A 15,395-nucleotide genomic window follows, 5' to 3' on the forward strand; every position below is an offset into this window, starting at 1 on the left:
TGTCATGAGAGTTGCTACAAACATAAGAAATGATGCTTCAGTGATGTGGAGAGAGTTGCTACTAACCTAAGAAATGATGCTCCAGTGATGTAGTGAGAAATGCTACAAATCTCAAAATTATGCTACAGTGATATGGTAAGAGTTGCTTCTAACCTCAAAATGATGCTCCAGTGATGTAGTGAGAAATGCTACAAATCTCAAAATTATGCTACAGTGATATGGTAAGAGTTGCTTCTAACCTCAAAATGATGCTACAGTGATGTAATGGGAGTTGCTACCATGCTCAAAATGATGCTAAAGTAATGTCGTGAGAGTTGCTACGAACCTCAAAATGATGCTACAGTAATGTAGCGAGAGTTGCTACGAACCTCAAAATGATGCGACTGTAACGTCGTGAGAGTTGCTACGATCCTCAAAATAATGCTACAGTAATGTAGTGAGAGTTGCTCAAAACATCAAAATGATGCTCCAGTGATGTCGTAAGAGTTCCTAGTAATGTAATGAGAGTTGCTACTATCCTCCAAATGATGCTACAGTCATGTAGTGACAGTTGCTAAAAATCTCAAAATGATGCTATTGTGATGTCGTGAGAGTTACTTAAAACCTTAAAATGATGCTGACAGTCACGTAGTGAGAGTTGCTACTATCCTCACAATGATGCTACAGAGATGTAGTGAGAGTTGCTAAAAATCTCAAAAATGATGCGACAGTGATGTAGTGAGAGTTGCTTGCAATCTCAAAATGATGCGACAGTGATGTGGTGAGAGTTGCTACTATCCTCCAAATGATGCTACAGTGATGTAGTGAGAGTTGCTCCGAACCTCAAATTGATACTCCAGTGATGCAGTCAGAGTTGCTTCAAACCTTAAAATGATGTGACAGTGATGTGGTTAGAGTTGCTACTATCCTCCAAATGATGCTACAGTGATGGAGTGAGAGTTTCTCAAAATGATGCGACAGTGATGTGGTGAGAGTTTCTGAAAAATCTCAAAATGATGCGACAGTGATGTGGTAAGAGTTGCTACGATCCTCCACATGATGCTACAGTGATGGAGTGAGAGTTCCTCCAAATGATGCTACAGTGATGTAGTGAGAGTTGCGTACAATCTCAAAATGATGCCGACAGTGATGTGGTGAGAATTGCGAAAAACCTCAAAATGATGCTCCAGTGATGGAGTAAGGGTTGCTAACAATCTCAAAATGATGCCGACAGTGATGTGGTGAGAATTGCGAAAAACCTCAAAATTATGCTCCAGTGATGTAGTAAGAGTTGCTACAAACCTAAGAAATGATGCTACAGTAATGTAGAGAGAGTTGCTACGATCCTAAAAATGATGCTAAAGTAATGTATTAAGTTGCTAAAAACCTCAAAATGATGCTACAGTGATGTAGTGAGAGTTGCTACTATCCTCCAAATGATGTTCCAGTGATGCAGTGAGAGTTGCTGCTATCCTCAAAATGATGCTACAGTGTTGTTGTAAGAGTTGCTTAAAATCTCAAAATGATGCTACAGTGATGTAGTGAGAGCTGCTAAAAACCTCAAAATGATTCCACAGTGATGTAGTGAGAGTTGCTACGAACCTCAAAATGATGCTGACAGTCATGTAGTGAGAGTTGTTACGAATTTCAAAATGATGCGACAGTGATGTAGTGAGAGTTGCAACGATCCTCCAAATGATGCTACAGTGATGTAATGGGAGTTGCTACCATGCTCAAAATGATGCTAAAGTAATGTCGTGAGAGTTGCTACGAACCTCAAAATGATGCTACAGTAATGTAGCGAGAGTTGCTACGAACCTCAAAATGATGCTACTGTAATGTCGTGAGAGTTGCTACGATCCTCAAAATAATGCTACAGTAATGTAGTGAGAGTTGCTCAAAACATCAAAATGATGCTCCAGTGATGTCGTAAGAGTTCCCAGTAATGTAGTGAGAGTTGCTACTATCCTCCAAATGATGCTACAGTCATGTAGTGACAGTTGCTAAAAATCTCAAAATGATGCTATTGTGATGTCGTGAGAGTTACTTAAAACCTTAAAAGGATGCTGACAGTCACGTAGTGAGAGTTGCTACTATCCTCACAATGATGCTACAGAGATGTAGTGAGAGTTGCTAAAAATCTCAAAAATGATGCTACAGTGATGTAGTGAGAGTTGCTTAAAACCTTAAAATGATGCTGACAGTCATGTAGTGAGAGTTGCTTAAAATCTCAAAATGATGCTACAGTGATGTAGTGAGAGTTGCTTAAAACCTTAAAATGATGCTTACAGTCACGTAGTGAGAGTTGCTTAAAATCTCAGAATGATGCTACAGTGATGTGGTGAGAGTTGCTACGATCCTTAAAATGATGCTACAGTGTTGTAGTAAGAGTTGCTAAAAACCTCCAAATGATGCAACAGTCATGCAGTGAGAGTTGCTTACAATCTCAAAATGATGCTCCAGTGATGTAGTGAGAGTTGCTAAAAATCTCAAAATGATGCTAAAGTGATGTAGTAAGAGTTGCTAAAAACCTCAAAATGATGCTACAGTAATGTAGTGAGAGTTGCTACGATCCTTAAAATGATGCTACAGTGTTGTAGTAAGAGTTGCTAAAAACCTCCAAATGATGCTACAGTGATGTGGTGAGAGTTGCTTACAATCTCAAAATGACACGACAGTGATGTAGTGAGAGTTGCTAAAAATCTCAAAATTATGCTGACAGTCACATAGTGAGATTTGTTACTATCCTCAAAATGATGCTATGGTGATGTCGTGAGAGTTGCTTAAAACCTTAAAATGATGCTTACAGTCACGTAGTGAGAGTTGCTTAAAATCTCAAAATGATGCTACATTGATGTGGTGAGAGTTTCTGAAAAATCTCAAAATGATGCGACAGTGATGTGGTAAGAGTTGCTACTATCCTCCACATGATGCTACAGTGATGGAGTGAGAGTTCCTCCAAATGAGTTGGTTAGAGTTGAGTGGTTAAAGCTGCCTCAGCTGCTTTGAGACAGAGAACAGAGAACAAGCTAAGAGATCTGAAACCAGTCAAATATGCTTTTCTGTGTGCAGACCAGTGAGGGGCATGGAAGGGTATTTTACCACCAACACAGAACCCAGACTTTAGTCATGTGATGAGATGGAGACTCTGGTGATGAAGGTAATGGACAAAATGTGAATTGAAAGAGAACACGTTCAAAAATACCAACTAAACCAAATAAATGAACAAAGAAGCAGCACAAATGACCATTTCTTCTGCACAAATTTACTGGAATTAGACTGCATTTTTGGTCAGTGAGTAGATGAACGAGTGGGTGGAGCCATCCAGAGAGATTTTTTGACCCTCACCCTGAGGTGGGTGGAGCCATCCAGAGAGATTTTTTGACCCTCACCCTGAGGTGGGTGGAGCCATCCAGAGAGATTTTTTGACCCTCACCCTGAGGTGGGTGGAGCCATCCAGAGAGATTTTTTGACCCTCACCCTGAGGTGGGTGGAGCCATCCAGAGAGATTTTTTGACCCTCACCCTGAGGTGGGTGGAGCCATCCAGAGAGATTTTTTGACCCTCACCCTGAGGTGGGTGGAGCCATCCAGAGAGATTTTTTGACCCTCACCCTGAGGTGGGTGGAGCCATCCAGAGAGATTTTTTGACCTTCACCCTGAGGTGGGTGGAGCCATCCAGAGAGATTTTTTGACCCTCACCCTGAGGTGGGTGGAGCCATCGAGAGAGATTTTTTGACCCTCACCCTGAGGTGAGTGGAGCCATCGAGAGAGATTTTTTTACCCTAACCCTGAGGTGGGGGGAGCCATCCAGAGAGATTTTTTGACCCTCACCCTGAGGTGGGTGGAGCCATCCAGAGAGATTTTTTGACCCTCACCCTCACCCTGAGGTGGGTGGAGCCATCGAGAGAGATTTTTTGACCCTCACCCTGAGGTGGGTGGAGCCATTGAGAGAGATTTTTTGACCCTAACCCTGAGGTGGGGGGAGCCGTCGAGAGAGATTTTTTGACCTTCACCCTGAGGTGGGTGGAGCCATCGAGAGAGATTTTTTGACCCTAACCCTAACCCTGATGGGGGGGAGCCATCGAAAGAGATTTTTTGACTCTAACCCTCACCCTGAGGTGGGGGGAGCCATCCAGAGAGATTTTTTGACCCTCACCCTGAGGTGGGTAGAGCCATCGAGAGAGATTTTTTGACCCTCACCCTGAGGTGGGGGGAGCCATCGAGAGAGATTTTTTGACCCTCACCCTGAGGTGGGGGGAGCCATCAAGAGAGATTTTTTTTACCCTCACCCTGAGGTGGGGGGAGTCATCCAGAGAGATTTTTTGACCCTCACCCTCACCCTGAGGTGGGGGTAGCCATCGAGACAGATTTTTCGACCCTCACCCTCACCCTGAGGTGGGGGGAGCCATCAAGAGAGATTTTTTGACCCTCACCCTGAGGTGGGGGCATCCATCAAGAGAGATTTTTTGACCCTCACCCTGAGGTGGGTGGAGCCATCAAGAGAGATTTTTTGACCCTCACCCTGAGGTGGGTGGAGCCATCAAGAGAGATTTTTTGACCCTCACCCTGAGGTGGGTGGAGCCATCAAGAGAGATTTTTTGACCCTCACCCTGAGGTGGGTGGAGCCATCAAGAGAGATTTTTTGACCCTCACCCTGAGGTTGGGGGAGCCATCGAGAGAGATTTTTCGACCCTCACCCTCACCCTGAGGTTGGGGGAGCCATCGAGAGAGATTTTTTGACCCTCACCCTGAGGTGGGTGGAGCCATCGAGAGAGATTTTTTTACCCTAACCCTCACCCTGAGGTGGGGGGAGCCATCCAGAGAGATTTTTTGACCCTCACCCTGAGGTGGGTGGAGCCATCAAGAGAGATTTTTTGACCCTCACCCTGAGGTGGGTGGAGCCATCAAGAGAGATTTTTTGACCCTCACCCTGAGGTTGGGGGAGCCATCGAGAGAGATTTTTCGACCCTCACCCTCACCCTGAGGTTGGGGGAGCCATCGAGAGAGATTTTTTGACCCTCACCCTGAGGTGGGTGGAGCCATCGAGAGAGATTTTTTGACCCTAACCCTCACCCTGAGGTGGGGGGAGCCATCCAGAGAGATTTTTTTGACCCTCACCCTGAGGTGGGTGGAGCCATCAAGAGAGATTTTTTGACCCTCACCCTGAGGTGGGTGGAGCCATCCAGAGAGATTTTTTGACCCTCACCCTGAGGTGGGGGGAGCCATCAAGAGAGATTTTTTGACCCTCACCCTGAGGTGGGTGGAGCCATCCAGAGAGATTTTTTGACCCTCACCCTAGCCTGTCTTGGACACCATGCAAACAATTATGGAAGTGGTCACAGCTTGATATTTAAAAGGGTTTCAAGACTCAGCGCTCTTGTCTCACAAAGACTGTCACCATTATGACTGTGCCATTTGCTTCCAAAACAAAAACCTTGTTAAATCACTCAATGGGATAAGGTGCTCTTCATCTTCTATTCATCAGTAGACACTTTTTTCCCATCTCTGAAATAGTTTTCTGTCACTTGTTTGTGTGTGAAACAGAAGAAAAAAAGCTTCATTTTTGATGTCAAGTATCTCCTGGCTCGTGTGTCTTTGGAGGACAGCTCATGGACAGAAAGACAGAACTTGCCTTTATTCTTTTCTAAGGCAGTGTCCCACCTGCAGACTCAGCTTGTTCTGCTCTGTGGGAATTTTGGAACCACATGTATATTTTTTTCCTTTCTGGACTTCTAGAAAGCATTTTTTTTCCAATTCCATTTCAATTCTTTTCACTGACCGGCTAGAAGCACTAATACGCTTTATGGTAGTGTTCTCTTGTTGTGGTTGTTTTGAGAAAAAAAAGCATTTTCTACTTTATTTTGTAACTGGCCTGTTGGAAATGTTATCGGTAGTATTTTCTTTGGCATGAAGGTTTGACATCCGCAGTACCACATGTATCATGAGAGAAGTGTCCGACATGTCACGGCAAGCCTGTTGCTGAATACAACCAATAATGGTTCATGTTTTGAACCCCCAGCACCTTCGGGTGGTGGACCCAGCCCCCAGGAAAGACCGTGCATCGGTCTGCCTCCCACCACTTGGGGGGGAACATGAAATAATTAAGTTCACAACCTGCTGCCAGTGCACCCATTGTGTCCCCCTATGGTGACACATTCCTTGTCCCTAACCTATCTTTGGCAAGGCAAGGCAAGGCAATTTTATTTGTATAGCCCGTTTTCACAAACAGTTTGTCTCAAAGGGCTTCACATGGCATCATAACAACATCCTCTGCCCTTAGACCCTCACATCGACTGAGGAAAAACTCCATAGAAAACCCTTTTAACAGGGAAAAATCTGAGAAACCTCAGGGTGAGCAACAGAGGAGGGATCCCTCACCCAGGACGGACAGACGTGCAGTAGATGTTGTTACAGACAAGAAAACAGTTTACAATACAAAATGTGGGAAACACGGAAATGTTAATAACAGCTGAAGAAGGAAGCTTCTGGTAGGGGAGGCAGGGAGAGCAAGCCAGCTTGATGGGGGACTGGATGGCAGACTTGTTCATGGAAGGGGAGCGCAGGCCGGTGTAACAGTAGGGAATAAGGGGGGGGGGGCGATGCAGGCGGCGGTTGGGGCTCCGGTGGATCTGTGGAAACACAGAGAGACTGCGAGACACCAAGGCCAAACTACAAAGTGCAACAAGTAAAATGTGCAGGGAGGAGAGGAGGAGAGAGGGGGAGAGGAGAGGAGAGGAGGGAAGGGCTCAATGTAACCTGATGTGTCCCCCAGCAGTCTAAGCCTATAGCAGCATAGCTATCAATGGTTCAGAGCTACCTGAACCAGTCCTAACTGAAGGCTCTGTCATAGAGCTCTGTCTTTGGTGGGGGGATTCTTTCCCGAACTCCTAACCCTAAGGCAGCGAGAGATGGAGGAAGAGAAAAGAGAAGAGCTACAACAGCTCATACAAAAGAGTAAAAACCAGTGCTGTAGCAAGTCCCCTAAGGCAGAAACATCAGGAGCACATCATGAAGAACCAGTCCGCCCATGAGAGAGCTGTAAACAACCACAGCAGTCTCACACCCAGATACAGGCTACCTGTTCCAGACGTGTCCCCTAAGGTGCAGCCCCACCCTGTGACCAGCGTAAGGAACTGCTCCTGCGAAGGACAGTATCTGAACCAACTATAAAGTTGAAGTTAAAGAAGCTCATCAGTACGAGGCCAAACCCATTGCAACGTAAGATTAGTGCCCCTCCTGCCATCAAGCACAGGACAGAAACTCTGGATTCCTCTCCCAGCAGCACCCCAGCATCAGGGTGCAGCTCTCCCAACGACAGCCTCCACTCAGACAATGGGCCCTCCCACTGGCCCATGAGGCTCAGCGACTTCTGCTGAAGGATGGTAGATCTCCACTTCACCTTGCCCCCCAATCCAACTGCCATGCCCAACATCAGTGCTGGATTGGCTGCACAGGCGGACCTGCGAGGAGCCAGGTCCCTGGCAGTATCTGCTGTAAGAAAGAAAGAAAAAAAAGGAAAGAGACATTGAAGAAGGTATAGTGTGAGAAGAGTAGGAAGGGCAGACAGACAGCGTTGGAAGACCTAAGGTGGCAAAGGGGAGGTAAAAGGGACCCAGAACATGTCAGGAAGCTGTTGCTGTGTTCTGGTCCTGCATGTTAACACTTGGCCCCTAAAGGTAGCGTCTGCTCCTGCTGACTCAGGGCAACATTGAGAATGTGGATGCCCCTGATAGAGGAGCAGGTCATGATGTTGCTAGATGAGCTTGCTGAGCAGAACAGTTTCCAGTCCCACTTGTCTGGCTTGTTGGCAGTGGACTGGTGGAGAGAGCAGCCCTGTTCTTGAATGAGCCCCATGCCCTCTTCCACTGAGCTGATAAAGTGATGCTATCAGACACATTGATCTCAAAGGGTTTCACCAGTCATCACCAGTAACCTGCAGTATCACGACTAACAACACCTAAATATTATATTCTGAACAAGGAGCTGTAGTTTGAATATCTCCTAAAGCAAACTGATTCTTTCTAAATGCTTTTGAAGGCGTGTTCTGCCCAAGTAGAACACATGATTTGTTGATCTGGAAGAAATAAAAATGGATGAAAACGTCCAGAACGTCCCTCCCAAATCTGATTTCTTCAACTGAAAGAACGCTAACGTTTCTAGATTCATTCCCTCCCAGGAAGGTCTCATTTCCAGCTCTGCTCTCCCTCCACTACTGTTCAGTGTAGTATTTATTCTGCTGACTACTTCATTGACAGGTGGTCAAAATGTCTGGTGTTTCCTGAACTCAGCTGAGTGCTGCTCAGTAAAGGTGACATGACTTGAGGTTCTCTTCCTGCTGGGTCCATTTCAGTATTCTTATCCTTCCTAGCATTGGAGATACAGTAGCAGTCAGGGCTGGACTTGATTAGTACTGCATGTAGTACACACACACACACACACACACACACACACACACAAGTGTCACACATGCATCTGAACACACACACGTGTCACTCATGCATCTAAACACACACACACAAGTGTCAGACATGCATCTAAACACACACACACCTCACACATGCATCTGAACACACACACGTGTCACAAATGCATCTGAACACACACACACGTGTCACAAAACTGAAATCCAGGGTTTAGGGACTAAAAAAGACCCAGAGACCCACAACAAAAATAATAAACCAGTATTTCCATGGATAAGGAAGCCTAACAAGGTCACCAAGAGATGGAAACAACTTGGAGGATAGAAAATTGTTTCAGTTTATCTGACAGCTGATTGGAGACGTGGCTCAAAAGCGACCGTTACCATAGAGATGGGAACAGAAAGCTGACACAAGAGGAAGGTTCCAGCTCTGAAAAAGGACTTTGATCCAAATCTTGAACTGCCAGTAGAAATATCCTTTTGTATGTTGACCTTTGTTGACAGAAGTCACTTTAGCTTGGCAGTGAAGAGAATGGCTGCTAGCTTGACAAAGAACTGCACAAACCAGGTTCAAGCTGGACTTTGGACCCTGGTATCTGCAACGACTCCATCAACTCCTAATCTAGCAGCTCTGCTGGGTCCAACTATTTTACAGAACATTTGACAGACCTGTGGAGCAGTGAGGACACACAAGAGTGGACCTTTGCTATCTGGGTGTCCTCCAGTCAGGTGAGTGAAGTCATCCGGTCAGGTGACTGAAGTCATCCGGTCACGTGACTGAAGTCATCCGGTCAGGTGACTTAAGTCATCCGGTCAGGTGACTGAAGTCATGTCAGTCACGTGAGTGAAGTCATCCGGTCAGGTGACTGAAGTCATCCGGTCAGGTGATTGAAGTCATGTCAGTCACGTGACTGAAGTCATCCGGTCAGGTGACTGAAGTCATCCGGTCAGGTGATTGAAGTCATGTCAGTCACGTGACTGAAGTCATCCGGTCAGGTGACTGAAGTCATCCGGTCAGGTGACTGAAGTCATCCAGTCACGTGACTGAAGTCATCCGGTCACGTGACTGAAGTCATGTCAGTCAGGTGACTGAAGTCATACGGTGAGGTGACTGAAGTCATCCGGTCACGTGACTGAAGTCATCCGGTCAGGTGACTGAAGTCATGTCAGTCAGGTGACTGAAGTCATCGGGTCAGGTGACTGAAGTCATGTCAGTCACATGACTGATGCCATCCGGTTATGTGACTGAAGTCATCCGGTCATGTGACTGAAGTCATCCGGTCAGGTGACTGAAGTCATCCAGTCATGTGACTGAAGTCATCCGGTCAGGTGACTGAAGTCATCCGGTCAGGTGACTGAAGTCATGTCAGTCACGTGACTGAAGTCATCCGGTCAGGTCACTGAAGTCATGTCAGTCACGTGATTGAAGTCATCCGGTCAGGTGACTGAAGTCATGTCTGTCACGTGACTGAAGTCATCCGGTCAGGTGACTGAAGTCATGTCAGTCAGGTGACTGAAGTCATCCGGTCAGGTGACTGAAGTCATGTCAGTGATGTCACTTGGCAGGCCTTTCTTTGCCGTCTCATTCCAGAAAAGAACCCAGACTCCACCTGTGGCTCCATGATCACTGATGGACCTCTGGTTGGAGGCTGGACGATGATGTTTGGACTGGAAGGAAAACTCCTTGTCCAAATTGATGGTGTTCAAATTTAAAGTCCCACAATCAGAAGCAGCTGAATCTGACAGGTGGAGGTTTGGAACTACAAGATGGTGATGTTTTCTTGACTCCATGCTCTGACTGTCAGGGTGGATGACAGCTTCTTCTGCTGCTGCATCTGAGTGGCTAGGATGGGAGGTTTTACCTCCCCAGGTTGTCTGGTTCCAGGGGACATTTCAAAATTCCAGTCCCCAGCCTGGGCTGAACCTCAAACAGAAGTCAGTGAGGATGGGCATCCCTGTAGGTGCTCAACATGCAGCAAAGGTTTTAGTGACAGAAGACATTTGGATGAACACATGAGAACACACACTGGGGAGAAACCAAAAATGTACCTGGCACGAGGCTAAACATGAATTAATTTTGACCCCATCTGGAACGACATCAGTCTGGATCCTGTCATGTTTCAACTCACTCTACTTCCTGTCACATGGATGACCCATGATCGTCCTTGGACTCAGAGACAGAACCGTGTGTGGAAAGAGGATTCCCAGGAATCACTTTCTCTTTAAAGTGGAAAGCCTTGACACCAGGCTAGCTAAGTGAGACCCTGTTTAAATGGAGTTTCTCTGTGGAGCGTTCTGACAGGTCTGCCTGATCATAAAACCACATGAAGCACCAGGCCCAGACCTGATGTTGATCATACAAACAATTCATTTACAAATGTTCATCAAAACTCCTTGAGGGTCACATTGTTGATAACAGCTTGAACTGACATCAAATCTGTCCTTCAGCCTGCTTCAGTCCAACAAATGACTCCAGCTGGAGCTAATCTGTGTCTTCGCTTCATCCAGTACAGCTGAACTGTTGGTGGGAATTTGCGTCCAGTGCTCCAATCTATTGATTTAACCTGGCTCAGAGCTGATATCCCCTCACGTCCAGAGCTCTGCTGACTGGGGGACAGATCTCAGTCACCCAAAATATCCAAATGTCACTTTTCTGGAATCTCAGTTGGCATAACAACAGCGTGTCGGATCGTTTGAAGACACCGGAAGACATCAAATATTCCGCAGGCGAAAGAATGGGTCTGTGCAATGAGTGAGACTGCATCCTATGAATGTGTGCTGAGCAGATTGAGTGATGATGGGAGGCAGGGGGCGACCCTGTGGGACAGGTCATGGGACTACATAAAGACAAATGACCCCACGAGGGTTCCGTTTTTCTCTTTTGTTTTGTTGAGGTCTCATGGTCCTGTATGCCACAGTCACAGATGGAATATGTGGGAGATGTTGGGTATGTGTGTATGTGAGTGTGCACATGTGGGAGTGTGAGAGCACACTCAGGCGCCTGCACTCTTCTTCTTTGTTTTGCTGCCTGTCTTCTCTTATCCTGTGTGATTCTTTATTTATTTGATTTGATGTGCTCAGTCTGTCGTTACAACTACTCCTTTTATTCATATGTCTGTGCTGCCCTTCCTTATATTGAGTAAACTGTCATTTACCAAGCCTCAGACAAGTTCAAGAAAAAAAGACAAAATGTCAACAATGACTCGTTGCAATTGATGGTGGAGAATTGCAACAAGAGGAAGAGACACCTTGACATGCGTCGGCCCGTGCATTCAACTGCCGAGGCATCGGACAAGGCAGGGAGTCATCGAGAGAGACTGTCTGACCCCTCCCAACCCTGGCCTACACCCAATCACAGAGCAACCAGGCTGCAGGAGCCGCAGCAGGTCGGACACACTCGGAAAACCAGCCGCCCTCAAAATGAAGTTTAAATGATGTTGAGCTAATTTGGGTGAGACGGCCAGTCACAGCAGGGTCAAACCAAGAGGCAACCCCCCTCTAAAACATTACAAATGGATCTGGCTACCAGCACTGTTGCTAAGCTAAATACTCGTCACCATCCTAACGAGTCATGAAGAGCAAGTCAGTTGGTAGGAGGGAACCCTAACATCCACGCTGCTAACAGTGTTAGCATCAGAGAGGGTCAGCAAGGTGAAGGCCAGGTCTTCAGGGGTTTTCGAGGACTGCTTGGAAATTGTCCACAAGCTAGCTAGTTAGCATAGCCTCGTAGCCTGCTAACTTACAAGGTTTGCTGTGGCTTTCGTAAAAAACCACCGGCAGGAACAACCGAGCAACGATGGAAGAGGTTTGAGCGAGTTGGACCAGGGTCATGATTGGAGAACATTATGATGCAGTGACAGCTGGAAACTGGAGGACTTGATTACAATATCAGTTCCCGCTACATCCTGTCGTGTGACCAAATCTACGCTGCCATCTTAATCAAAATGTAAAAATCTTGTAAAAATTAGTTTTTAAGACATATTTTAACACGGCTTTTTAAAACATTGTTTTGAATCTATTTTTGATAAACCAAAAACCAAGTGCCTCTCGGAGTTCTCCATCAGAGCTGCGTCACTCACAGTACCGAACCCTGTAGCGACCCTGGGGAAGTGGGAACCAAAGACTCTGAACTGACACTTGATAGTTCTCTCTTTGTTCAATGTTAGAAAATTGTTTTAAATATGTTTTTCTTGTAAAATAGAAAGAGTATGCACTACATTTATCCAGCGAACAAGGGAGTGAAGTTCATACTGAAATAAGATTTGTGTTGTTGAAGTCGTCCTCATTTTTACATAAATTTGAGTCGTCTGTCTTTGTGTTTTTGTTCCTTTCTACTTTTGGGAAAGTGTTTTTCGTTCACTCTTGATTTCTTGACTTTAACTGAAAAACAAAACTCCACAAAAACAAACCAACAATTCAAAAACTCCCAAAACAAAAACTAACATCAAAAGTATACAGTCTTCAACCCTGATGATGGATGACCAGGTTTCCAGAGGTTCTACCATGTGACCGACCCCTTCATAAAGGTGACGTTGTATTTCACAAAAACCCGTGGAGGACCCTTCAAAATGGGGGCAAGCACCTCAACATCCATCACGCTGGACAGCAGCAACAATGAGCCAGACCATCGACACTCTGCAGCCACTGACTCTGATTCAGAAAAAGAACCTTCTGATGAAGAGCAGCACACGCAAATCACAAAAGTGGAAGCTCCTTTTAAGAAATGATCCACAAGGAAAAAAAGGAGAAACTGGGGATGAATAAAAGAAGAACCTTTGCTCCTTCCCTCCCAAGATGGCAACTGAAACAGCATCATGGCAAATGCAAATTTTGGGGAGTAAAAGAAAAGGCTAGGAGAGGAGGTGTTGCTCCTGTCAGCAAACGTTGACCTCCAACCCCAAATACAAGGTAGGACTGGTCTTCATTGACTTGGTGGGCACCAGAGTTTTCAAGGAGTCGAGTCCTAACTGGAAGGTGACTGCTTACCTGTGAGGGACAGACTTGGACCACGTTGACCCAGTAGATGGCCTGGGGCCCGTTTCACAAAGCAGGTTCATCAAACCCTGAGTTTCATCCTGACCTCCGAGTTGATCTACCCTGAGATAGAAAACTCAGTTTGCGGTTTCAGAACAGCAGATTTGAATCAGTTTGATCAACTCCGAGTAGGTTCACCTGGGGTAAAGCGCGATCACGACAACTCTAAAAAGCCAGCATGAATGGAGCCCCGATTCACCGAGTCACCATGGCGACGGAGAAGCGGAGAGCTTGGTTGTTCACGTCAGTGGAGTTGGAAATCTTGATGCCATCATGTGAAGAGTTCCAACACGCGTTAAATAAGAAGTGCAACACCGCTGCAGCTGCAAAAGAGAGAGAGATGGCGTGGAGGAACACTGCTGCTCGGGTCAATGCAGAAGTTTAAATGTAGTCCTTTGCAATCATGATTACTACGGAGGAAGCTGCTTCCATGGTAGCGCATTAATTGATATCGTTTAGATGCAGTACCGCGGGGGAGAAACGCACTTGGCAGCAACTTAAAATGAAGCATAGAAACATGATTCAAACAGTCAGACCACCTCAGGGGTACCCCATGTTCTGCATTGTAAGTTAAATATTAAGTGGCTGTTTGACTGTGTACAATAGTTGTTTGATCCCCAACCAATGCTGGTTTCATACACAAATGTCTTTTCATGGATATCATGTTCTAATAAAGGATTTAGCCTTTTTAAACAAACACAGACTTCTACTCAGCCAACAGAAAGAAGGCAGATGCCCGTAAAACGGGTGGGGGCCCAGCACCACCACCACCTCTAACAGAGGCACAGGAGCAGGACCTGAGCCAGAGTGTAGGAAGGCCAGTGGCTGAGGGAGTTCATCCTCAGAACAAAACCCCCAAGACACCAGTGCCTTCATGAAATGTAATATGGCTTGAGATATATATACAGTATATATATATATACATAGAGAGAGAGAGAGACAGATGACATGAGAGCATGACTACGACTGGTGATGTTGCCAATGTAAGGACGGAGGAGGTTGTGTATGTAGACGATGGACTGTGATGTGAAATGGTTCCGATACTGTCTGGAACAGCAAGAACGTCTATGGTCTGATCTCCATCTCCTGACGAATATTTAATTGTGCGCAGCAATGCTGCACCTTCATCCACGGGATCATCAACAAAAGGACCTGCCATGTTAGTTGAAAACTCGCCAAAACTTGTCTGCTGATGAATGAATGTGGAAATCAAATGGGGGATGTGGCTCTGAAAGTGGGCGGAGTCAGCGAGAAACTCGAGGTTCATTGTCAAAAACCTGGTCCCGACCAGGTTAGTTTCAGGGCGTCTGTTACTGCGGTAACTGACCGAGAGTTTAAGTTACCGCTGTCTGTGAAACAGGCCAGAGTGAACCCTCTTTCTCTGGTTTGAGTGACCTCCCTTTGTGAAGCGGAAAACTCTGAGTTTTCCTAATTTCAGGGTTAACAGACCCCGAGTTTTCACTAAACCTGCATTGTGAAACGGGCCCCTGATCCTCATCAACCCTGAACATCTGAAGGACAGGAAAGTCTTTATCTGACCTGGCTCAGAAGATGGTCTGGGTCTGGAACTTGGGAAGGTTGTGACCAAGACCTTTAGCAACCAGGAAACATGTGGAGACAGGGGAGAGTGAGGGGAAGATGGAAACAGTGTCTACTGAGAAGGACAAAAGGAGGGAGCACTGCCATTTTGAACCGGGAGGTTCAAGACCACTACATGCTGACTGTCAAGGCTTCACTTTGTCTATTGAGTTGACACTCCTTCTTCTTTGAGCGCTTTGGTTTTGTTTGATCTCCCTGAGATTTTGGTTGTTTTTCTCTTCATCTTTTTTCCAAAGGGCCTTCAGTTGTTTGTTTTATTTGTGAACTTTCTATTCTTTCATTCAAAAACACTTTTAGTTCTTTGTTTAAATAAAAAGACCGTTTTCACAAATAATTTGAAATATGATGTTACGTTTGTAATGC

This window comes from Aulostomus chinensis, chromosome 5, assembly GCF_037954235.1.
Source record: "Aulostomus chinensis isolate RoL2024-O1b breed Wild chromosome 5, RoL_Achi_v1.0, whole genome shotgun sequence".
In the NCBI taxonomy this organism is placed as follows: Eukaryota; Metazoa; Chordata; class Actinopteri; order Syngnathiformes; family Aulostomidae; genus Aulostomus; species Aulostomus chinensis.